This window comes from Neopelma chrysocephalum, unplaced genomic scaffold (assembly GCF_003984885.1).
Source record: "Neopelma chrysocephalum unplaced genomic scaffold, ASM398488v2 Primary Assembly neopelma1_77, whole genome shotgun sequence".
Taxonomy (NCBI): Eukaryota; Metazoa; Chordata; class Aves; order Passeriformes; family Pipridae; genus Neopelma; species Neopelma chrysocephalum.
The window spans coordinates 4,968,382-4,994,411 of record NW_020897738.1 but is presented as its reverse complement, the minus strand read 5'-3'; the positions used below and the strand labels follow the sequence as shown (position 1 = coordinate 4,994,411).

Sequence of the window (26,030 nt, the reverse complement as noted above, 5' to 3'; positions counted from 1 at the left end):
CTGCAAATATTATTTCGTTCCCGTCGGGGTTTCACCGAAGCCTTTTAGTCATTAAAAACTGGGGGGGTTGGATACTTTGTATTTCTCGCCCTGTGTTTAAAATTCTATTCTGAATTATGAAAAACTGTGTTTCCCAGGGACTCTGCATTCTTCTATTACTGCAACAGTGTTATCCATAATTAAAACAAGTAGATATTTGCTGGAGGTAGAACATCTGATACAGACCATGCATTAGGGATGACGTGATGAGGTCTCCAGTTGGAGGGAGCTAATTAAATGTGGGAGAGCTGTAACTGAAGTGAGGAGGTGAGAAAACACTACAAACTAAACAGAAGCTGCTATTTAAATGTTTGCACTTTAGAAATGCTTGTATGGCTCGTGTTCTATTTTCTTTTCTGCAGGGCCTTATATAACCACCACCATGACAACAGTTAAGTCTATTCCTATAGTGTATGAAGCAAACTAACTGAATGTCACATTTGAGCTATTCTTGCCCTTTTTCTTTCCAGTCATGGACCACAGAAATCTGGGAAAAATGGTGGTTTATATCAGCTGCTGGACCCAGGTGTGTATTTATGTACCATTAATGTAAAGTTATCTGTAGATATTACCTGAAAATCGAAATTAGTCCTGAAAACAAAGCTCACACTTGTCTCAAACCAGGGGGAGAACACTACAGAAGGTATTTAGGTGCCCAGAGAAATCAGGGAGACATTTTGGCTCCATACTATAAGAAAGTCCACCTCAGTGGTTTGTTGATCCCTCATGGATTTGTGATACAATCTCAGAACACAGATATTACTTTGGAAGCCCAGCTGAGAAGAGTTATCAGTTAGGTATAGGGAGAACACGAGCAAGCCTGAAAAAGCTATTTTGGAGAAGAAAGCAAGTTTGCAGAGTAGTTATTTTGTTTTGAGGCCCAGGGTAGGTTTCAAGTGTTCTATACAACCAAGTTAGTTCTCTGGTTAAAATTCTGGTGATTTCCCTTTCCTTGGACAGTAAAATACATTACTTTTGGGTTTTTCTCTGAAGCTGTCTCTGTAAGAGAAACTTTCTGCTGGAGATATTCCCTGGGGAAAGTCAATATTCTATAGTCTTTACCTAGACCCAGAGAGAGTCTTGAATATGGAGTTCAACCACTATAGAAGTTTCAGGCAGTTGTTGCATAACTAATGTGCTTGATCTAGAGAGGGAAGAAAACATGTCACAAGTAAAATGGTGTGTTAAACTGAAACTATAGTGAAAAGTAAATCAGTGAGATCAGAAGGCCATTTTCTTCATGACCATCCACCATGATGACAATAATTTGCCATTCACTCAGCCTCCTGTCCCAGCCTGATGTAGAGGGAAGGACACATTCATCAAAGAAGGAACATGTTTAATCAGTTCATGCTATGTTCCACTCCTGATGTAATGTTTTAAGATTGTGGTGCAACACAGTCACACCCACTCATATAATAATTAGGGAATAATTAATTTGCCACAGCAGCAGCCATAAAAAGTCAATGAGCCTCGATGTGCAATAAAAACAGAGGCATAGAGGGATATATAAAATTTCAGGAAAGGGCACTGATCTTGAATTTGTTGAAGGTAGTGGCAAAAAAAACTGCAAGTGCAAAATAAAATCCCAAGTCCCATAATCACAAAAACCACAGTAACCTGTAAAAGGCAACCCCAACAAACATAAGAACAGAATAACAAACATACTTAAATCACTGTAACTAAAATATATACTGAGTAGATCTCACAAGAAAACCTGAAAATTGGCAATGAGTAGAGATGACTGGATACCTTTTTCATGTATATTTTATTGTTTGAATAATAGCATTAGTCTCAAGGCAGGAGAGATTTGGCCCTTTTGTACTTTTCCCCAGACCTCAAGCGAATTTTACCAGTGGGAGAATGAATGATTGGCTCTTTGTGAAATTATTCATCATTAGGCATTGTTCCTTTTAACTTCTGTTACAAAGAGCACCTCATTCCAAAACTTCCAGTCTCCTGTCTCCAACTCCATTAGATAGGATCGCTGCCTACCTGTGACTTTTGCACTTTTTTACATCAACAATTTACACTTTCTAAATGTTTACAAACCATCTGGCACATATTTAATTTTAATTAGACCAAATCTGGGAAAATAACTCGTGGTTTTTTTGTAATTAAATCATCTAGAAGAAAGACAGGGACAAAATATCATATCTTGTAGCAGATATACTAATGCCCTCTTCACACCTAAAGGTAACATTGCAAATTGCTGTAGTTGCTCAGAGATTTTGGAGGGTGTTTTTAGAATACCTGAACATTTTCTTAAACTTTCTTCCGGGGAGTTTATGGGAGTTTTCGTAGTTGATTTTAAGGAGGGAAAGAAGGCAGGTGATGCTCAGATCTTTTAAAACTCAGACATTATCTTGTTTCTTTCCAAACCGGTGTTATCTGTGGCTGTTTGAATGACCTGCTTGATTTTCCAGTGTGAGAAGGTTGCCTGAGACAGGACTGCACACAATTTTCGCAACTGAATCCAAGAAAAGAATTCAGTAGGATTCCTGATCCTGATTTAACAGAACTGTTGGGATAGTTGGAGAAAATTTGCTAATTGATGATTTATATATGATTACGGCTTTATAAAAATCTTGCAATATTCCGAGAGGGACCACAGATTTTGACCATGCACATATGTATACAGAGAAAAGAAAACAAAAGGTCTTACTCTGGTCTTCCAGCTATTCTGCACACACATGTGTTAAATCAGACCCAGTGGAAATCCTTAAGCACTCCCTCTTACCTCTCCGATTTCAGAATAACAGGGGAAAGTTGAAACAGGTGTTGGAAAAAAAAAAGGAAGCAGGTTTTTCTCATCAGGAATACATTCCTCATTCCTGTTATAAATGTTTCCCCGTTCAAAACAACATTGTTTCCTGCCGGCAGGGAGAGAGTTAAATCAAAGCAGAGGTTGTTAAAGGAGCAAAGAGGAAACGCGAGGCAATGACACAGATAAGAATATCTTCAGATAGGTGGCTTCAAAGGGGCTCCGATGATAATGGCTGGGTCATCACTTGGAGAAAAGCTAATGAGCTGGCTCCGTCCAGGCTACAGTGGGTGCTCTTCCCAAGGCTAAGTGGGGGATCAAAGAAGCCTAAAACCTCAAAGAACTAGAAAAGGGAGGGAGAGCTCTGGGTGAGCCAAGAGAGGCTTCCCAGAATGTGTCAATTCCGGAGCTGACAGGCTGGGAAGACTCCCAGACAGAAAGAATGTGCTGCAAGCAATGTAGCTGTTCCTCCTGAGAGAAACTAATCTGGATTTATGCAAATGATACAGCGTGGAAGTTTAGATTTGGGAACGTGCATAAAAAAGAAAACCGTTATTTTTTTGCATTAACACCTGGGCCTGCGATCTTTATGTCTTTGAATTAGTGAACAAACAATATTTTGCTATCGAGTAAGCGCGGATTGGAACTTTTTAATTAGCCTCTTAGCAGAACCCCTTCAGTAACTAAGCCCCAGCTGAAGGTATTGAAGTAATCCCGGTGGTTACCCAGGAACTGTTTCCCGGCTACGCGAGGGCAAACTGCCAAAATGCTGCTTAGGAAACGAAGTGCCCCGGGCTCGACACCGCTGTAAGGACGTAACCTTGAGAAGGGACAGCATTCAATAACCCCGGTGAGGCTTTCTCATAGTAATGGACCCAAGTGGGCTATGAATTTCTAAGCAGATCTTCTCTGAATGAGGAGCTGTTCCGCAGGAAGGGCTGGTGGTAGCCCAGCGCTGGTGGACGGGTGTGGAGTGTTGGGCACACGCACTTTATTTGTCCGAGATGCTTAACGTTTGTCGTGGGGATTTTTCTGTCACATTCACTGTATATTTTAAAGTAACTAAGACATAGGTGAAGATAAAAGGTTATTGTGAACATCTCCCCAAATGCCGGGTGATGGCAATGGAAGGATCAGTGAATACAAGGGTGTGAGTAAACCCTGGGCCATTTCGGCAAAGCTTTGTTATTTCACAAACACCTTCAACTAGAAAGAGGCAAATAGTGGTTTTGGAAGAGAAAAAAAATCTCACTGGAGAATTGTTTATCTGTCTACAGAGATGAACTGTGGCACTTTGATGAACTCAGTATGTTAAACCCCCTCACTTTGTGCTACCAGAATACCTTACAGGGGAGCTACAGAGTTCTTTCCAGTTGAGCACTGACAGCAGCACGTACTAAAATGCAACCTTATGGTGCCGAAGTGCGATAATGCCCTGACAATACCAGATGAAATCTGCAGCTGCTCTCTCCATGTCCTCTTTCTGAGAATCCAGCACAGTCTGTTGATACCATCCAGCACTTGGATGGAGACTTGCCAACACAGCACATGGCTCAAGTGAAAGAAAAGAGCACTGAAGGACATCAAAATGCGGAAAATTACTTTTTAGGCTTCTTATGTTATTACTTGCATACTTTTAGAGAGTCCAGAGTATGACTGTTATAATTATACAGGCAATCTGAGATCAGATAAAACAATCATCAGTGATTTAGTCATTATTGGATGATTTTTTAAAGAGCTGTTGTTGAATATAGTGAATAATGCCTTTGCAGAGGTAGCTGTTTTCCTTGGTACCAGACCTTCCTCCTACAGAGCACTCCCTCTCACTGGAAGCTTTTTGTGAGTGGCAGTGACTCTGACTTAATGCATCTCTTTTCCAAGTGAGTTCTTCTCTATCATGGAATTGTTTTAGTATTGTTATTATAAGCTTCCATAGAGATAACATTTTTAATAGCCTGTTCTATTTTGGCTCCGTTGCCCGTGCCTCAATTCTATTAGAAAATGCTCTGCAGAGTCACCAGGGTATAAGAATCTGATTAGAAAACTTGGGGCACTGTCTTTTTAGAAAGGATCTTTGTGTTATCCATAGCAGAGGAAAATGAACTATCCAGTGAAGGCATAATACACAAAACTAATTCAAAATCTCAATGACTACTCACTTATTCAAGCAGCTACCCCTGGAGAGAAGAGTTGAGCAAAGTGCTTATAGGTAGTCTCAAGATAATATCTTTACATTCCTGCAATGCCTTTCTTGCCAAGATAATTTACAAGTAGATGCAACCCAAGGGTTGTAGAATTAAAAATTATTTTAGCCCAAATAACACTGCTTTCAGTGGCATAACCAGGATTTCATTTTTCCTTCCAATTGTTACTTTCAGACTTTGCCGTGGACTTGACATTGTTTATCCTACAGTCACATTTCTGATTGACTAATGACTTCAGCTATAAAGAGACACAAATTGGATTAACTCAATTCTTTACTCTGGGAAATAATGCCCATTGTCTCAGTTTCTGACCTCCTATGCTCATTTCTGAGATAGATGAAATAAAAGGTTTCAATTCTGTATGCTGATCCCACCTTCTACATTCTTATGAGGATCTAATTATAGCTGAATTACCATTGATTTACTAAAAAAAGCCCCAATCTATTGCAATATTGTGCTGTCCAAAAAGCATTACAAAGTTGAGCCCTGTATTACAACACTTTTAAGTGCTGGCATGTTGGCCTTCATCACTACAGGCACAAGCTGCTGCCCGAGTGAGTCAGTGACTGAATAATACCTTGTTTAATAATCTTTTGTCAACTGCAGTATCTCATCTGGAGGGTTATCATAATAAAGACAGTAATTGTTTCTTCAAAGTAGCCGTTAGAGAATTGTGTAACCACTGCCATTCTAATTAGAGCATTCAAGATTAATTTCAAGAATAGTGTTCCTTGAGAGTTCAGTCACAGGAGACACACATTTAGAAAGAAATAAAGCTGTTGTCCATGGATATGTAAAGGCTGGTCCCCATTAGAAGGGATACTACACACACTTAATAAAGCACAATATTATAGCCAGTAGAGATGAATAAAGTACTGAACTCACTTTTCCAAGGTCATTGCCTGGGAACTGAAGAATTATTTCCCTAGTGTTGTCTAATGTCCAGTTCGCTGAGATCTGCTGCATTTCAGGTGTGCATCCTTTGAGGAAAGCACTTCTTTATATTCTGAGAGCACAAGGGCTGCAGGTGTGGGAAACAGCCAAGCATGAGAGTGGGTGACAGGCAACTTTTCCAGGTGTACCTGGGATAGACTGATCAAAAACCTGCTTATCTGAAGACTGATTTGCACAGGCAGTTGCACGGTTTCCTGTTTTTTCTCGTGCAGCCCAAGTTTGATTGCAGGAAAAAAGATGTAAATCAGCCTCCTTTTGAAAGCAAAGCGAACCCTAAACTCATTGGATGTGGGCAACTGTGAGATCACAGGGAAAGAGATAAATGGCATCATTTGTTCCCTGTGAGAGTTGGGACAGAGCAGTGGAAATGATGTGACTGTTTCATTTGCTGTTGAATTCTGTGTGCTGACTTCATCTGCAACACTTACCAGAACGATAAAACCACTGAGGGACACCAGATGGTGCTGCTGTAGATGCTCTTGCTGCTTTGGATGCCCTGCTGATATGGCAGTTTGCTTTTGGAGGAACGCTCCTGGTCAGCTGTGATACATCCCAAAGTTTTGGGAGCTGGATACACATCCAGCAATATCTGCACTAATCAGGGACAGAACTCCTCTTAACTGGAGTGATGGCCTAGGAGCCCAAATTAAATTCCTGACTTCAGATTCCAATGAATTTAAGGGAAGCTGGGATCCATGTTTGGATCTGAAGTTTCCACTTAAAGAGACTTTTCTGCTTAGCCAGAATCACCTGGCTCTGACCCGCTTGGTGGGATTCAGAACAGTGTAATATGTCCAGAAACCAAAGTGAATTCCAAAAGCTGCAGAACTAGTTGCCTTCTACTAGTTGAGCAGGCAGTCTAAATGCTTTTATTGTTTTAGGATTGTGAAGATGTTTTATAAACCATCCTTTTAAAGTCAACAGACCAAGCATTTGAGCTCCCTGTGGCTGCTCACAAGATCTGGTGTTCTTTTGTCCCACTGCACATCACTGGGATACAATAAATACCATCCACTGAGAAACAAGTATTTTTATATCAGCACACAGGGATCCTCTTCAGGGTGCTGGCAAACGGTGCTTTCTCATGCATGGAGGTGTTCAAATTGCTACTCCCCATCCAGCCCACTGAAAACATCCCTATTCGTCTTGATAGCTCTTGATTTTCATTTTAAATGCAGAAGACACACACATTAGTGCTACATGAAATTTTCTACATGTGCTGAGCTGATATGCTGTCAGGTCCCTTTGCTTGAATATTAATCCCTTTTTTTTTGATGTGTGAAATTTTACATTTCAATCAAAGGGTCTTATTTTTCATTGCCAAACTCCTCTGTGACCAAACTTCTCACAGTGTTCTTTTTGTATTTTATATAAACTTCTGCTTTACCTTGTTACTTACTTATTCCCCCACACTCTTGCAAGCAGCTACAATTCTAGTACATTCAGTGAGACAACTGATCAGCTGAGGAGGACACTGGCAAAAGTATCACATTGTACCTCTCTAGAACTGTTATCTGGGGGTGAGTGAGCCATTTCAGCTGACTTACTGTCAATAGGAAAGGAAGAATATCCATAGCATAAGTTTATATTTCAGCTCCTTCCTATCTAGAAATGGAAATATCCTCTCTGTGGGGACTCTTTTTTTTTTTTAAACCATGAAATGAGCCACAGATCAGAAAAAAAGAAAAGAAACTAAAATTTCAGTAGTACAGAAAAACAACACAATCCCAGCGTTATGTAACTCCTTTCCACTGCCTGATCTCACAGGATAGCAGGAAATAGGAAATATAGTTGAAGATGATTCATCACATGCCTGAAACAGATGTTCCTCAATTTGAAACGTATCATCTCAGCCAGGCAAATAGAACTGTGGTGGATGTCAGATGCAGTTACATTTGCCTGACAGATACACCACGCTTTGGAATAACATTACTGCTAATGATAGCCTGCTGCTGATGGGGAGTTCTTTGTTTTGCTGTTGATGTAGAGCAGTCAGGTCTGCTTGGTGCATCCATTAGCAATAAAGCTTTGTGTGTGTGTGTGTGTGGTATTGCTAAATTGAATTATAATGCAAAACACAGGCGCCATCCTCCCTTCATTTTTCAAGCGTTGCCTGTGCAGCCTCAAAAACAACACTTAATAGAGCAAGTTACTCTTCTCCATGGAGTTAAACCACCTGATTTATTTCCCTTTAGGATAACAACTTCCTGTGGTTGACCTTTGAGCAGAGCTGAAGTTACATCCCCGTGCAACAGGCTGGCCTTTGTGTGTGGCTGCATCCCCATCTGATGCCTGGTGCCAATTCTAATTGTACTGGGGCCAGCAGCCACTGCCATCTCTCAGAGCTCTAAAGATTTCTTGGGGAGGATATGAAATGATAAAATGCCAATCTCCACGTGCTCCTTAACAAAACGCTGGGGTGGCTTTGCGTTTTTCCTCAGCAGGGTTTGGTCGCTGCTCTAAAATAAAAAGCCTTTTTCATTCAGGTGAGGTCCCCATTTGCATAGCAAAGAACAGAGGGGATGTAAAAGCCTGGCTGCTGGACAGCTGCAGAGATGCCGGGATTCACCAGGACAGCTGGCCAAGCCCAGAGGGAGTTTAAACTCAAGACCGAAGATTTATACCGAAAAATGCTTAATAGGGGTTTTATGAAGATAAAAGACAGGAAGTACACAGCTTATCCTTCTTCCTTGCTTGATGGGCAAAGTTTGGTCAACACCTTTTTTTTTTCCCCTTTTTGCTGGGAAATTCTCAAACTGACTTGTGTGAAAGCACTGTAAGTAGATGCAGTTCTCTACTCCTTATCAACTGGGAGTTATAGACAAAAAGCACTATTTACCAATTTGCCATAGCTCTCCATGTTAATGAATTCTGTAGGAGTACACATAGCTGGAGTTAGAGAAGTGGCAAATTAGGAACTTTTGGCTTTATTGAGGATTATTTACCTTTCAAGGCATTATTAAGAGGTTTGGGGTTTGGTTTGGTTTGTAGTCTCTCTCTATAGGAGGAGTTGCATCTCCTCCTGGGAGATGCCTTTAAAGAATTTCTGCTGTTTGCTGTGGGAGGTAAAAGCAATTTAAAGCAATTATAAAAAAAAAAAGAAAAAATTTATTCCATTTTTTAAGAACTTCCATAGTTAAACATCAAATGTTGAACATTGTCATAAATCAGTCATTCACCATTGAAGAAAACACATATTTATACTGGCTAGAAGATTGACTTTTACTGTGGGTGAGCAGTATGTAGAATAGAAAGGTGACTGACAGCCAGAGAAAATTAAAAAGACACATGTGTTGCCAAAGTACTTTCTTTAGCAACAGATAAATGCATTAAGAGTAGCCTAAAGGCATGGGTTGGCTTGTTTTGATTAGACAGAGCAATTTGCTCTCTTACATAGGGCTCTAATCACTTGTAGCTGCAAATAGACTGATTTGCTAAACATACTGATGGCAACCACCAAAGTGAATGTTGAGGGACTGGCAGCTCCAAATCAGCTCCTGCAAGCAGAGGAGTTGCCACTCGTAAGCTGCAGCTTCTCTGAGTGCACATTCCAGCATGGAATGAAGGAGTTGGAGCAGGACAGAGGGACTTGGCTCTCACTGTGCTTCTCCTGGGGAAACCTGTACCTTCAGTTCCTCAGAACATCTGAACTGACAATGACTCAGTGCTCCCGTGGACTTAAAAGCCTCGTGAAACACTTCGAATGGGGTCAAAACGAAGCTGGTAGGGGGGTGGGGAGGGGAGGAGAAAACTATATCCTCCTTTGTTTTCCTAACTGTAAAAGGAACTTCAACACATCAAGGAGTAAAATTTGGAAATGGCTGCTTGACAGTTTAACATAAACAATCCCAGTGATGAAAGCACAATATGAGGATAATTATCTGTTCAAATAAATCTGATTGATGCTAATGAGCGTTTGAACAATCCATTACCAGGTTTTTTTCTGTCCAATTTTCTTTGGTAAGCAAAAATGACACATCCAAAACTTTTATTAAGTATACCATTTCCCTCTGTATCTTCCCATCTTTTACCTTTTCCAAGAAGGCACTACATCTCCAGCAGAAAGGACATTGAACTTACTATTCCCACGTAACAGCCTGATGCAGTGACAGCTGCTGGAGCTAAAAATCAGCTCAGAAATGACCCAGTGCTTCACACTGGTGTTGCAGTTTGCAGATGTAAGAGTGAGGAGAGACTGCAGAACCCTTCTGGGGAGGTTTTGTGCTCCTGAATGGAACAGTCCTCTGTGACTGTGCAGCAATTTGAGTAGCTTGGAGGGACCTCACAATCCATGGATCTCTGTCTCTTCCTTCAGCCAGTCCTGCTCCACTCTATTTTTCACTACCTTGCCCTCTTACATGTGGTCAGAAAATGTCCACAGACACAAAAGTAAAAGCTGGATTTGCCCTCAAATCCAAAAAGTATTGACCAGTTCAACCACTGACTCTGAAACACGAGGGCAAGTGCTGAGAAGAAAATATTTTTTCATGGGACTGTACTCCTAATATCTGTTATTGAAGTACAGCAACCAAAAAAACCCCAGAATTCCTAGGATGTCAATCAAATTTAAATGGTGTCTGTCTACATATTGCAAATATCAGGCTATTTCATTCAGTTTGTCCATCTTCTGATAAATTTTCTTTGAAATCTTCCTTTGACCAGGGGGAATGTCTGGCATATCATATGAAATGTAGCTCATTTCATTACTCTGTGCCATCAGTAAAAGGGCCAAAATATTTTGTTTCCTTGTTAAAGGACAGCTGTAGGATCTGATTCAAGTTTTTGGAAGACATGCAAGGCATCTTATGATCATCTTCCTTCACTATATTGGATCAATAATATAAATATTCCTCTTAGGAAAAGAGGCTTCTTAGGAAAATCTCAGACTTATCACATATATAGGGTTGTTAGATAATATTTTGAGGGCTGTATCCCATTACTCCTACTGGTCTTGGGCAATATCTATATTTAATATGTTGCTTCCTAGTATTTCACTGTCCATAAGAGAACCTTCATGTCTTATTTTTTTGTTCTAAGGTGCCTAATATTCTCAAAAATTCTTAGAAAAGAATGCCTCCAGCATGCCTGTATCTTTCTGAATACTAATGAATTTTCTGACATGTGTTCTTCACATTAAATAATAATTTTAGTCATGGATAAACACTATTTATTTGTAGAAGCAAAACAAATTCTGTACAGAAAATTATTCAATTAACTCATGTGTCCACTTCAGCCTGTTGGTCTGCAGTGAATAAACAAGGATGTTTTATTTGAATGAATGTTTGTAACTCCTGCCAGTGTAAATCCATTTATCTTCCAGTCCTTGGCCATACACTTGAGCGGCTACATATATTTAGACTGCACAAAGCTTTTTTTTTTTGGAAAAAAAATGCCCTTTCTGGGAGCAACAAAATTCAGCACTTCCCTGGATGGTGTGTGACATCTTCTAAGTGAATTCAGATGAGATTATGGCAGCAAAATCCCCCGTTTGATGTTCAAGAGGTGCAGATAGGAGAGTCAGCCGTGACGTTTGGGCAGTGCTGGGGCTGGGGGGGTGAGCTCAGCCAGGAGGGTGAACCCTCCAGTGCACAGTCCTGCACTGAATTATCCCTTCTCTTCTTTCTGTAGCAAAGTCGTGGCTTCTTCTCATCTCTGCAGGAGTGACACTGAGTTCTGGGCAATGAAAGGGCAGCTTGTGCCTCCTCGTGTCCTCTTCCTTTCTGAAAGTTGCCCACATTCCTCTGCATGTTGTGTTCTCCTCCTTTCAGGGGTGTGCTGTAATCCAGTTTATGTCCACTGCTATGTCAATAAATGCCCGGCTGCTGACAGGCTTGCTGTCAACCCTGACACTTCTGTTAATATTTCTGCTATGTAAAGAATAGAATGGAATATTGGGATATGGGTACTTCCTTAGTTTCCACCTGGTTGCCAGGAAAAGGCCTAAACCTTTACAGAGTGTAACCACTACAGAGTGTAACCAACACAGGGCTGTGGAACAAAATCCCCCAAAGGCCTTGGGTTCACTCCCTCAAGTCCCAGTGGATTGGAGTGACATCCCTCACCCTTGGAAGAATTCATGTGTATCTATTTAGAGGCACAGAGATGTTTTTTCTCTCAGTTTTCTTTCCATTTTCTCTCTATTTTTTCTCCCCATGAACACAAAGTCCTTGCAGAGGGGGGAACTTCACTGGGGACAGCTTTGGTTTTGTTACCTTAATATATCCAAAGGGATATATTAAGAACTTTGAAAGTATATCCAGCTTCATCCAATTCCCAAAGAGAGAAAGTTAAAAGCTCTTATAGCTCAGCAGATGAGACTTTTGCCTCTGTCTGGTTAAGCCAGGACAAGGCTCCAGTGGTCTAATGTATTTAGAATTGGATATAGATTTTCAAGAATTGGATATAGATTTTTAAAAGCAGCCCAGAAGATTTAATTCTTGCCATCTAGTTGCTCTTAAGGAGCTATTTATTACAAAAGAAAGATGAAAGATTTTTAATTGGACTCTGAATTAATTTCAAAATACATTCTTTTCCTTAGATGAGAAACAATTTGTGTGTGTGCTGGTTTCACACTTACATTCCAGAAAACTGGCTTTTGTGGAGACTCAGACATTGAAAGTGCCTGTGCTGTAATGATTTTTGGTTACACAGAAACCTCACTTGCTATAACAAATAATGAAAGTATATAATGGAAAAAATATTTTAAAGCCATTTCTTGAAAAAGCCAGCCAAAGCTTAATAACAACTTAAAAATCTTTTAAGGTAAGTTTTTGAGATCTGGAAGTGCTTGCTGTAAACAATTTTTCTCAATATCTTGCCCTGGAGATCCAATTTGCTGTTATTAAACATACTGAGATATTCTTGTTAGAAGTAGGACTAAAAATAACCTTTCAGCACGCTGTTGCACTGGTATTTTTAGGTCTAAGTATTTATTCCTCCTACCAATCACTGCTTTGTATTAATTAATTTTCAGTGACAACTTAATTTTATCTTTTTGTGGCTTGGTTCCAAAGAAGTTTTATTTTGACAGACTTTGGGTGTTCTGTTCTCAATCATCACAGTGTGGAAAAAAAGAAAAGGGTCTGCTGTAAAAAGAGCAATACATTTGTTGATCAGCTGTTCCTCATTTGTCAGAAAAAAAAACCCAACTCCAAAGAACTGAGGCCAATGTTTTATTAGGAAGGTAGACAAGCTCCAAGCACAGTCAGTGGTTTTTATTGTCATTTTATGGCCAAATAAATGACCAGGTGAGAGTCAATGTGATCATACCATTGTAAAACCCAGGGTTTTTTGGACTGTGTTTGCATGGTTAAAAGCTAATAATAATATTAACTTGCTCATGGGGTTATTTAATGAATACACCTGAGCCTAATAATTTCTGAGAAAGGGAAAATTGTGGGTTCTTTTGTAGGACCCTGGGCATTAACACACCAAACAAACTGTGAGTCCATCCAGTCTGATTTCCAGACTACTGGTGTGAGCAAGTGAAATGCTCAACTCACAACAGGGCAGATCCAACCCTGTTGTTTGAAAAGAGACAAACTACGGGTGTTCCTGGATCCTCATTCCAGTAGCAGAGGATCTAATGCAACATCTGTCTTTAGTTCTGCACGGACATGACCAAGAAGATCTCCAGAGTAATCAGGTGCTGTAGTGAGAAGTGTTGTGGTAATGAATGGCAGGCGTGGAAAGGTGTGGAAGGATATTTAGTATTAGAGCCTGAATAAAACCTCCTCCCATTCACAGTCATTGATCAGCCTAGTCCTGAAATGTGTTGCCATTTTACACTTGCTGATTTAATCTCAAATTTTATTTGTATTTATGTTTTAGTGCTCTCCCACATCTGTCATTTGCAGTTGCCAGTGTTCAAGCATTGGGGAATATAATTATGAGAAAACTGAATGAATAATCAATACTTTATTATATTGCACTGTGGTATAGTGGGGACCCAGTAAATGGCCAAACATGCACTGTGGATAAGTAAGAATTGCTCAAATATAGTAAAAAGCTTGTCCTCATTCTGAAAGGTTTCATGTTAAGGTAGTATTTCAGTCTGATAAGAAATTATGGTCTCTTAATCCATGTAAACATGGCCAATTTCTGGAACACTGGAGCTCCTCCCTGGGGCAGTCACTGCTTTGTTTGTGATATTCTTGGTGCTACTGGGCTGCATGGAGGAAAGGCAGCTCCAGATGGGATTTACTGTTGTTTCTTCCTTCCCTTGGGCTGCATTTGGGGTGTCCATCTCATCTGCCTCAAAGTGAATCCCTCTGGATCCCCGGTGCTTGGGAAGTGTGTTACAGGCAGAACGTTTCCCGTGAGCGCTGGAGGCAGCGGGAAGGCAGAGGGAAGGCAGGACCAGTGGCCATCCTGAGGGTGCTGGGGGACACTGAGTCCTTTCCTGGCGTCCATGGAACTCACAGAAAGCTTTTCAAGAAAAAAGGAGGAGGAGAGCATTACAACAGCAACTCATGATGCAGTCAAAGGCTGGGGAAAATCTGGGGAGTATTTGCTCTGAAGTGTTGACAGCTCAATGTATTAATACAGGACGAGACTGGAAGGTGTCACAATCTCCTCCTCCCATCACTGGTATGTGGGAGGCTGGAGCACTTTAGGATTTGGTGGCCTGTTTTCTGTGTTCCATCTAATGGCTGGAAAGAAGAACCCTTTTTTGCTGTTGCCTTTGTCAAGCTCTCAGAGGATCTGACAGGGGCTGCTCACTAGAACATCTCAGGTGCAGGGGGTGAAGTTACCTCTCACATTTAGGGTTGTAGAGCCACCCTTAAGTCCCCTTCTCCCAAGCCCCAGAAGGTATAACCCTCAGTTTTGGGCAGATGGCTCTTGGGAAATTGCCAGTACTTCTCTCAGTCAGAGGAGGTTGAGGAGAATATACCTGAGGGACAGAGAAGCACCGGTGATATTACATGTGTGGTTTTACTCTAGGGCTTGTACTGAGTGAATAAGTCTTCTTCTTCATTCCTTTTTTTTTTTCTTTAAATATTCCCCTCTGCAGGGAGCTTTATCCCCTAGTCTAGCAGTCTGGGAACAAGAGAAAGAATTTAATAGCTCCTGGCTTTTGATCTCAGGGCAGACAGTGAACTGCATTGTGTCCTCAAGCAAATTATTTAAACTCTTAACATCAAATTCACCTCTATTCATGCTCTCTGCAACCTCAATGTCATTGTATTGAGAACATAATTTGTTCTAAATTTCCTAATATGTAATCCCAAGATCAATGTTTGTCTTTCTGATACGTATTGTGCAAGGAAAGGTTCCTTTTCTGATTTTGCTAGAAGTCTGAATTTCTAGGTATTACAAGTGGGAAAAGACTACAGACTGTATCCATCCTAAGGCTTTGGGCTTCAGTGTTTTTGGTGGGACCATGAATGAAAATACAGACATAATTATAGACTTAAAGGGAGCGAGATTCCCTATATCCTGTATGTCCCATATGGAAAGGAAAAGACCTGCTAACCTCAACACAGGCATTTTGTTCTCCATTAATTTCTTGCCCTCATAAGTTTCTTCATTTTCCAGGCTTCGGATGCCTTCTTGAATGTCTCATTCCCCTGAACAAGGGCACTGGTGACAGAGCTCATCTCTGGCAGCGAGAGAGGAAGCAAGGAGAGATCTCCTTCTGGTGAGTTATAAAGCTGCTTTCTCTCCTTTATTTTTAAGCATTTACTTCTTAATCTGCCCCCGTGATCGAGAGGGACACTTTTCCTCTGTTTCAAGTCCTACTGCTCTGTCAGGATGTCACAGCTCAGCAGCCCCTTGGCACCATGCAGGGGAACGAGCAGATCCAGCTACAGCACCTGCAGGGCTCTCTGTGGTGCCCATGTTTTCAGGTGCTGCCCTCTTTAAGCTTCTGGTTCAGGTGCCAGTTGTGATAAACTTACAGACCAAGCATAGTGGACACAGGCCACTTCCCTCTAACACTTGCCCCTACAAGACCATACAATCCTTAAAAAAAATACAAATCGTGCTTCCAAGCACAATTATGTGCTTCTAAGACCTGGGATGTAAATGCTTTGGGCCTCAAAAGGTGCCAGAAACACATTTTTGTTTTAGAAATGAATGTTCATGGGTAAGTCAGGGCCGATGCTTCTGACTTGGAGAAGCAGCAGTTTCCAGAATGTGGTTCCCTGGCTGGAGTGCCTCGTGCAAGGACACTGTGCAGGAAGACTTTACACAATATTGTGTCTATCCGGGTTTGATTGTTTAAAAAAGAGTCAAGATCAGTCATCCTGAACCACAGCAAACAGAGACTCTCCTTAGGATTGTGTTTAAAGCAGTGAGATAAAAACACTGGAGTGTTTGAATAGCTGCTTGTTGTGCTGATGGCTTTTGCTAAGTTGTATTTCTTTGGAATAAATTGACAGCAACTTGAGAAATTCTACTGGGACTCCACTTGCATTTCTGAAGTATCACCTAAGCAGCAGCTCAGGCTTTCTTTATTTTATGCTTTTCCCAGAAGAAAAATGGTAGTATCTGCAGCCTGGTTTGGGGTTTTTTTTGGTGAAGTATCATTTTTTCTCATTCTTTCATTGCATGCAGTTATTTAAGTCTGCCACCCTATGTTTCTTTTGTAGAGGAATTTAGGACTAACACTTGCTCCTGCTCTTGGGATATTTTGAGTTCTCCCAGCTGAAATATTTTAACATTGTCGTAAAGTTAGGGTTTTAATAGTATATTCACTTGCATGCCAAGTAGCTTAAAAAATGGATAACACCAGAACCTCCAACTGCTGAAGAGGAATTTTTTTCCCCTATCCTAGTTCTAGTAGCCTTGAAGATAATATTTTTGACCCTTGTTATCCCCTGTGTTTATTTCCCTTTTTCTAGTTCCTTGATAGAAGATTTAATCATTTTTCCCTCTGAACATCCACGAAAGAATACCACTAGGGATTCTCCAGTTTTTTTCAAAACTTCTGATGGTAACCTACTTCCAAATTCCAAATTTCTTTGCAATATCTAACCTTTTGATATGGTGTTTTGTTGCACTTTAAAATCTTCTCCTGGTACAAATGGGAACACTGCTCCTCACGGGGGCTCTGGGCTTTGTTTGGGAATATTTGTGCCCAGCTGCAGTGGCCTGGGTCCATTGCATCCTGCCATTTGTTCTAGCTGGAATTTGTTTGGTGCACTAGACTCCTTTGGAGCAGGACAACACGTGATTTGAGTGACCACAGAGCTGGTAGAGGGATCAGCCCTGACAGCTCCCTCAACCCTGCAGATCCTGGAGCAGTGACTGGGGTTTGCTGTGCCTTGTCACACACACACCAACCTCAATATGCTTCAAAACTGTGTATTTTGCTTCCAAAGAAACTCTCCAAGCTCTTTCCAAAAGGATCTTCTTCAATGTACATGGAAGGTTGAAAGGAGAGGGGTGAGTTCATGTAGGAGACCAGCATGTCCCTAATTACTCCAGGGATGGAAGTCAAACAGTGCCTGAGCTGTAGGAAAACAAAGCAAAGTTAACAGAGGGATCACTCCACCCTCTGCTCAGCACACACCAGTTGTCTGTGCTAAGGCAAGACTGAGTGACTAAAGCCCAAAATGTTGTCTGGTTACCCATTCAAAAATTAGGATTGATCCATAGTACAAGTGTTACAGCTGGGACTGGTCAATAATCTCAGGATGTAACTTTTTCAGTGTAAATTCACATTGCCTTTGATGGACACAGTTTATTCATTCGTGCTGAGTTTGTCAAATTGCCTCAGCGAAAAGGTTCATCAAGACAAATAATTTTCATTTTGAAAGTTTTGATAAGAACCAGATTTATATATTTGTCCATGTTTTTAAACAACTTTTTACTCTTTTGTCCAGATGAATCTGAATATTTTAAAATTTGTTAAGGCCTTGCCAGGACATTTTTTAATGGGGAGAGCAATGGATTTTTGCAGTGTATCTGTTCAGGCAGGGAAGTATGAAACCAGACCAAAACAAGTTATTCACACAACTTGCCTTACTGAGTTATAAAAACATGTAGGTGGAGTTGCTCCACTGCTGGAAGGACCTGAGGGTTGGAAATACCTCTATAAGATCTTTCCCAGAATTCCCCAATACTATTGTATGTAACTTGGGATGTCTAAGAGAAAGCTCTGTTTTGAGATACTTTCAGTCTAAATGGACAAGGTAAATGATGAAATGGAGACATTGAGAGGAAAATGTGATTTATGGACAATAGGAGAAGAATGAAAGGGCAAGGAGCAAGCAGAAAATCTCATTCAGTTGAATCACATAACGTGCTGTGGATGTTGCTGAAATGTGTTGTAGAGGAGGAGGTGCAGCCCTTTATTTCCCCTCTCTGTCACCTGTGAAAAACTGTATGGTTGGGAATGGTACTCCTGACTCCTTAGAACAGGTTAAAAATATGGAAAGGTCATAAGAAAATAAGTGGGAAGGGAAGTAAAAGACTTTCTCCTTTGGAAGATGTTGAACAACTGAGGACTAAAACCGAAATTTTCTCTAGAGTCTTTTTTATGATGGGAACAAGGTGTAAATCCAAGCTGACCCCCCATATACTTGCTGTACCTTGCTTCTTTTTTTTTTCTCAGCCTTTTACACCCTAAATATTAACAACTTGGGAGGTCAGGTGCTTCCAGGTGCCTCTGCAGTAACAATGAATTCAACCTCAGGTGAAAGCAACCACACTGCCTCTACCAGGACAAAAAATTAATGAAATCACCATCTGAGATATTCAGTTACCTGTGAAGGAGAATTGTCTGTGAGTGTAATCAAAAAATGGCAAAAGTGTTGCTTTGCTGTTCATTTGGAGTTTTTTTGTTGTTCCTGCTGTCACAGCCTGTAGGGAAAATCTCCTTTAGTTTCCAAGTATCAAGTGAGAGAGCTGAGGGTCCAATAAGCCTCCTCAGCTAAGTGAACATGCACTTCAACCTCCCTTTAAGAGAGATTTCACTCCCATTTTGGATGTGGATTGGAGGGAAGAGGCTGTAAGGGGTTATAACCTCATGGAGTACCTCTAACTTTTAATATGACTGCAGAACCACTTGCCCCTCCCTCAAATAAATCAGATCCATGTCTCCCACTGCCCTTTGCAGTGGAGGAGACAAGGAGCCCAAGGCACTGCTCAAGCTCCCATGGCTGGAAGCACATCCTGAGGTTCTGGCTCTCCTTGCAGGATCAGTGCCAGGCACTGCTCTTCTGAAAGCAGGACTGAGGTGCTCCATAAATACCAGGCACAGGGGGACAAACACTTCTCCAATCCCTTTTCCTTGAAAGGAGAGGTTATTGCACCCCAGAGGTATTTAAGGAGTACAGGGGGCATTTAAGGACACAGGTAAAGGAGGTGGAGGGCAAAGGGAGAGAGGAAGTATTGAAGTACTTTTTTTCTTCAGATATCTTTTAAAAAAGGGGAAGAAAGGAGAAGATTGGCTCAACTAAGTTTACCAAAGTGGCACACTGCTCCTGTGATAGCCCAGGCTGCTGGTTCAGTGCTTACACTGCGAGATCAGGAGCAGAATAATTGCCTCTCCGTGTTGTACATCTCCTGGTCTGCCAAGCAGGAAACAGAACCCTCAGAGCATTTATCCCCAAGGGAAGATATGAATAAAAAAACCAACTGCAGTTGGCTCTGCTTCCTTTAGCATTTTGTTTCAGACTCCTTGCTGCACCAGCAAGTGTCACTATGGTCTTTACTATATAGCAGCAGAGATGAGAATGTGAGTTTTGGAACAGGAAAGGGGAGGGAAAAACCCTAATCAGGATTAGGAGTGTGGCTCTGCCACACCTCTATCTAGAATCAGTGACCCAGAGTTCCAATCTCCCTGGGATTTCATTGGCAAAGTGACCTGAAATTATCTGTTAAATCTTTAACTCTGGAGACATTTTAATGGTAGGATCATGTGACAAAAATCTAATTGTTCTTCTTTCTTGTGGGAATGATTGCTGCTTGTAATAATCATGGTGTCATTTTCAGGATAGTCTATTTGCTGAACCGAGTTTTTAAGTTTAACTTGTCAGATTCTCATATTTGGGAGTGGAAGTTCATTGCTGCTTCTCTAGATAAGAAAATGAAATATTTATTAATTTAGAAAAAGGAGTGATATGAAATCTGTGACTGTAATTTTATTTCTCCTCTGCTTTTTCAACGTTGTTGAATATTTTGGCACCGTTTCCAATATATTTAATATTAGATGGGGAAGTGTGAAAATGGAAATGCATCGGGGAAATGGAAAAACACCAACATTCCTGTTACTGAAACAAAACTAAATTATTATGACAAATATTATCATGAATATGGAAAGGAAGCAAGATTGTGTTTTCTTCTCCAACTGCCTAGCCACACTTTCATGTTCCACAAAAAGAAAATTCAGTGACACTGAAATGTTAAGCCCTTAAATTTTATCTTCAGGAGACCTATGACTCATTAAAGATATTAATATACATTTCTTCCTTTCTTACTTAAATAGTTATTTTTAACCCTGTGTACTTAGCTGATTCAGGTCATCCCAAAATCCTAGAAATTACATCCAACAGCCTATTCATTCCTCCATGTGCAGGACTGACACGTTGGGTGAAATTCTTGGTTTGCTGGAGTGAAGGTGATCACTCCCCGTGGATTCTCACCAAGCTGGGATTCCACATTTCATTTCCTACTCATGTGCCCTGTACCTTTTTCTAAATCATCCTGAGCGTTGTACAAAGTGTGGGAGGGGTGGTACAAAGGGAGGGAGGGACATCAGCAGGGATAACCCCACAAAACTGGGGAATTCCAAAACAAAAATTTGGAATTTCCTTCGCCGAGAGAAGTCTTGATGTGAGGGTCTGAGGTTGGACTTTGAGACTATTGGCATTTTAGGGAAATGGAGAATGGGAGTGGGACAGCAGGAATGCACCCATTGCTCTGTTTAATTCATCCTTGCTGCAGCCATGAGCTGATGCCATCTTGCCTTTGCTAAGTACACTACAGAGGAACATTGACAACAGGAAGAATGACTGACTTCAGGGAGGAGAATTAGAATTATTTGACCTTTCATAGTCTCTTTTCATCAGCTCTACAGAAAAGAATATCATAGCTCAAAGCTCTTGTTCCCTCAGGTTTCTTTCACTTTAATAACATTCCTGCATGGATGTAATAAAAGTCTCTTTTTTCTTGAGCTCGTTTTTCTCCCTTTATTTCTACTTGCCATTCTTGACTTCACAGATCACAACCAGGACAATAATAAAAATCTCAGACTATGCTGGAGGAGGCAGGATTTTTGTCTTAACCATCAAGTTTCCCATTTCCATTGTATTCGTTGCAAAGTACCTCACAAAGACATCAGGTCTGATTCTGTAGATTCAGGAGTTCAGCTGGTTAGGTATCTTTGGAGAAACACCTGGAGTATAATCCTCTATCTTGCCAAACCCTGCTTGTTACTGCCTAAACTTCCAAGGTTTGCTAAGCCATGGGGTGATGTTTCTCCTGCCAATGAAATCCCAAAAGGTAAATACTGTCATTAACTTCTCCTCCATAAAAGGGTTTTGTTGTGGTATTTCTGTTTGCTCAGCAGGTTGTTGCTGTCCATCAGTGTCACCAAAACCTGCACAATTCAAAGTCGTGAAGAAAGTTACTAATAATTTATTTGATTTAAACCAGTGTCCTCTCATAGATAGGAAAGCATAGCACTGCCAGCTGGAGCAGAATAAGGAAAAGGAATTTTCCTACACGTTTTTAGGGAAGTTCCTATACCCTTTGTGGGTGGTGGCTGTCATTTTTAAAGTGTCACAGCACCATGCACTGCGTGACTTGTGAGCACTGTGAGAAAACTCTGGATTTTGACTTTCAGGACAAAAAAAACCCCAACAGGAATTAGTGACAGGAATAATTATGTTCTCCAAAGGTTTGTGAAGATAACTGATCTTCAAAGAAAAAACCCGGTTGTCTGTGATATAATTATGAAGCCTCTGTCCTTCACCAATGTTTGCAAAATAAAGAATACAAGAGTCAGCTACTGTTTTGAAAAATCAAGCCCCAGATCAGGACTGTGGATTCTGGACATGGAAATTGAATTTCTTACCCAAGGCAATATTTTAATGTTGCATATCCTCCACATCACAGGGACTTCTTAGGGAGATTCTCCTTATGTGTGTGGAGATATATATATATATATAGATATAGATATATATATATATATATATATGTGTTAGTCCATAACTTTTTTCATTTCTTTTAAATGATCCTTGTTATCACTGCTCATGAAGGAAATTCAAGCTGTTCTTTGATACCTGCCTTGTGACAGAGACATATAGAGCTAGATTTAAGGAAACTTTCAAAGAAGGCAAATAAAATTTTCTTTTACATGGTGCAGGAGTTAATTCAAAATAAAATTTTCTTTCTGCCCTTTTTATAAACTTGCTGCTCTTGTACTGGAATGGCTTGTTGTTACAAAAAAGCTGTTCATGTATAACAAGCATAAAAAAACATGAATTTGTTGATTTTATGATCAGCTCATGGAATTCATTTAGTCAGGAGGTAATGAAATTTCATCTGTTTGTCCTATTAGAGACAAAACTTGGTAAAATTAATAGTATTAACAGAGGAGATCTCAAAACATATTTGTTGTTTTAGTCTTCTCCCCTCACCTATAGGCAGCCATTTGCTTACTGCCCTTGCAACTTTGCATAATCCAGTACTAAAGCACGTGCTCGTGCTTTGAAAGAGAGGAGAGAAATCATTAAATTATAACAAATCTAACCCCTGAAACTGCAGTGATTTTAACCTGGTTTCTTTTGGAGCAATTCTGAACTAAGATGAACTGTGCTGAAGGACCTGACCTCTTGGATTGACCTAACTAAATGTGTTTAAAAACCAAACTCGGGCAACACTGGCCCTTTTCCCCTCAGGAACAAGGCACAGTGTCAGTATTTATGGGTGTAGTGTGACTTCTGGATCATGGCTTGTATGACTACCCTCTTCCCTTTATGACATGGTTTTCTGTGGCAAAGACTTGTTTTCCAGGCTGGGTCCCAGGTCAGAGGAGTGTCAGAGCATTTCTGATTTTTTCCCATAATATTTTCCTAATGCCTGGCACGTGATCTTCAAACAGCTGCTGAGAATGGAGCAGTGTCCATCACCTATTCTGTGCTCACTGAGTAACTGCCTCCTGACCAACCCTGCCCCTCTTGGCACCCCAAGGCTCCCTGGCAGCTGTGGTGGGGGTGAAGGATGCATTTCCATCACACCACACTCCCATGGTGAAGTCTTAAGAAGGCAGAGAGAGGGGAGTGATCCTTCCCTGCTGTGAAATACACTGAGATTGGCTCCAAAAATCTGGTTATCAGGCAAGGACAAGCTGGAACAAGCTGCCTGCCAGGCGTGCCCAGCTGTGTGAGTGGCACCTGCAGATCCCTGTGCCCTGCAGGAGAGCTGCCATTGGCATTGCCAGCCTGGTTGGGATCCAGAATAGGGTGCAGCAGCCAGCCACAAAGTTAGGAAACTTCTCTCCACTCTAGTCTCCAGTTTTTCCTTTGTTGGAGGACTTTTTTCTTTGATTGTGGTATTTTTTTTTTTGTTCTTCTCAGAACCCTCATGTTACAGCACCGAGAGCCAACTATTTACTTGGAAATCTTTAGATGTTTCAGAGCATAATGGAATAGTTTCCTAGAATCTTGCTTCACGTGTCTGGAGGAAGGGGACAGTTTTGACACATCTGTCTGGCACAGGGTGACATCCAGAAGGGTAACATTCCCAGCACTGGGAAAAGCAAAGCTGTTGATGCAGCTGACACTTCCCCTGACTCACAGAGTGAGCAAATGCTGCTCAGCAGACAGAACAAGTGAAAACCAACCCAATCTCACAGGAGCCTGTGGTGCTTAAATCCTTAATATCACTAAACTGTGGTAATAAAGAAACAATGTACTAAAATTAAACAAGTGTTCTGAAGAAATACAGGCATTATAGCACGTCCTCTAGAGTGTAATAGCACGTGGTTCCATAGCTGGAACCCTTTTTACTTACAAATTGATACTTCAGAAGATGTTTTAATCATCTTCCATATATAAAGCAACATTATGCCATGTGGTCCTTAGAAATCTCTGTAATAAACATAATAGCAGCTCATTAAGCCTCAATAAACACTTCTGTATAAGATAAGAGTTATTTAATATTTTAAATAGATAAATGGGCGCAGCATGCCTTAGTGACTTGTCTGAAATAATGCATCATGTCAGCTGCTTCTTGTAAGTACATTTGGTGGCAAATCCTCTCTTTGCAAAACTGAGGATGCTGATGATTTTCATAACAGGAACAAGTTCTTTTTTTTTGACCCCAAGCCCAAGGAGCATCGAGTAAATCTACTGTTTAACTGTCTTGGTTCCCTTTGACTAGTGCTTAGGGGACTATGTCACATACAGTAAATTACTGGAAGAAGAAATATCCACCAAGGTTAACAGGTGCCAAATAAAATATATTAGTCAATAAGAAAACTATTAGAAAGCAAGTCCTTTTAATGTGATTTACAGGAGGCTGAAGTTACAAAAAAGCAAATGGAAGGAAAGAAAATTACACCGTGAGTGGTAAAGAGGACCACTATTTTTGTGATATATGTTGGAAAATAAAGGAAAAACTATAAGTAGGTATTGGCCATGGCCTGTTAACATTCATTCCCAGAGGAAATAGTCCAGAATTTGAAAGGGTAAACACCAATGAGGCAGGGAGATTTATTTCTTGTGGTCAAGGGCTCAAGTACAGAGGTCAGGTTCTGATCCCCTTCCCCTGCTCTGGATTTTTGTGGAGTAGGTTATGGCTTGATGTGTGTGAGAACATGGGGAGTGAGGAGAGGAGGTGGGATCAATTAATAACCATTCTGGACAGGACAAATCAACGATTCCTAACAGCTGAGTGCTGCTTGAGGGAGCTAAACCTGATACAACGGGGTCATTTGCTGGAGCACAAGAGCACTGTTAAGAAAAGAGGGGTTCTGTTTGCCCCTGGGCTCATGGGTAATGCCATCATGCCTCAGTTTCCCCACCTGAGGAACAGGAAATCCTTTTGTTGTAGTTAGAATTAATGAAAAAAGTGATGTAATGAGTAGGTATCTTTAAAGAAGGGAAACACTATTATTATCTTCAGGACCTGGAATAAATCGAAACATAAAATGCTAATGTTGACCAAAGAGATTTCTGCTGCTGTGAAACACAGGCTGTTTGCACAATAGCTTAGAAGCAGGAAACCTCCCAGAGGTGATGCTGATAAAGCATGTGCTTAAGTAACATGTTAGTTTAGCTTCTGGTCTTGTGGATCTCAGTCCCCTCATAAATTCACACTCACCAAAAAAAAAAAAAATAAAGAAAAGAAACGAGAAGGCTGCTTTGAAAAAATTTGCCTAAATGATGTTATATGTTTATGTGTGGAGGCTGGGGGGTGGCAGGAGAAAAGGGAGGCAAAAGCCTTGTCAGATTTAAACAGCCCACTTTGTACTCTGGGAAAGGCAATTCAATTCCTGCATTTTGAATTAGTGCCATGCCACTGGAATAAGCAGATAGCATGGTTTGCTGCAAAGGCAGGCAGCACAAAATCAGCAATCTATAGATTGAGCTGCTTTCCCATATTACATGCTGTGTCATTTTGTAGTGTAGCAAAACACTGCTAGAGCTACAGCTTTGTAATTAAGTGATTATTTTACACATACCTGCATTACAGCATCTGTATATCATTACATGACTGATATTCTGTATTCTGACGGCTTGAATTTATGTGGAAGCATTTTAGAGCCAGGTTGGGTGTTAGTATATCAGAGGCTTGGAGATAAAAATTGTTGTCGTGCACGTTTCCCTTAAATCTGCTAAAACTTATCAGTTTATCTTTGAGAAGAGCTGTCACCTGGCACAGTGACACACACACACACACAAAATAATAATAATATTAATAAAAAAAGATATTTTCTATTGAAATATATGGATAATGGAACAATACTTCATCTGTGATTTGATGTTTTCTCTCCTGGCTGCTGCCTTAGCTGAGTTTTACCATGTTCTTCACGAGCCAGTGGGGCTTGGAAGGAACCTGGAAGAGTTGCCTCAACTGCTGAGCAGAGAGGAGGCTCCAAGAGCCAAAATCTGCTG

At 40.7% G+C, this 26,030-nt stretch overlaps 1 long non-coding RNA gene across 2 annotated transcripts in view; it reads left to right on the top strand.

Annotated features, from left to right (window-relative positions):
- The first annotated feature begins 3,553 nt into the window (after nt 1-3,553).
- The window catches only part of LOC113970480, a 31,328-nt gene continuing 8,851 nt past the window's right edge, over nt 3,554-26,030 (top strand). For both annotated transcript variants that reach the window (XR_003535185.1, XR_003535184.1), the window contains exons 1-2: nt 3,554-3,653; nt 15,499-15,601. This is a non-coding gene — a long non-coding RNA (uncharacterized LOC113970480). The remainder of the gene's footprint in view (nt 3,654-15,498; nt 15,602-26,030) is intronic.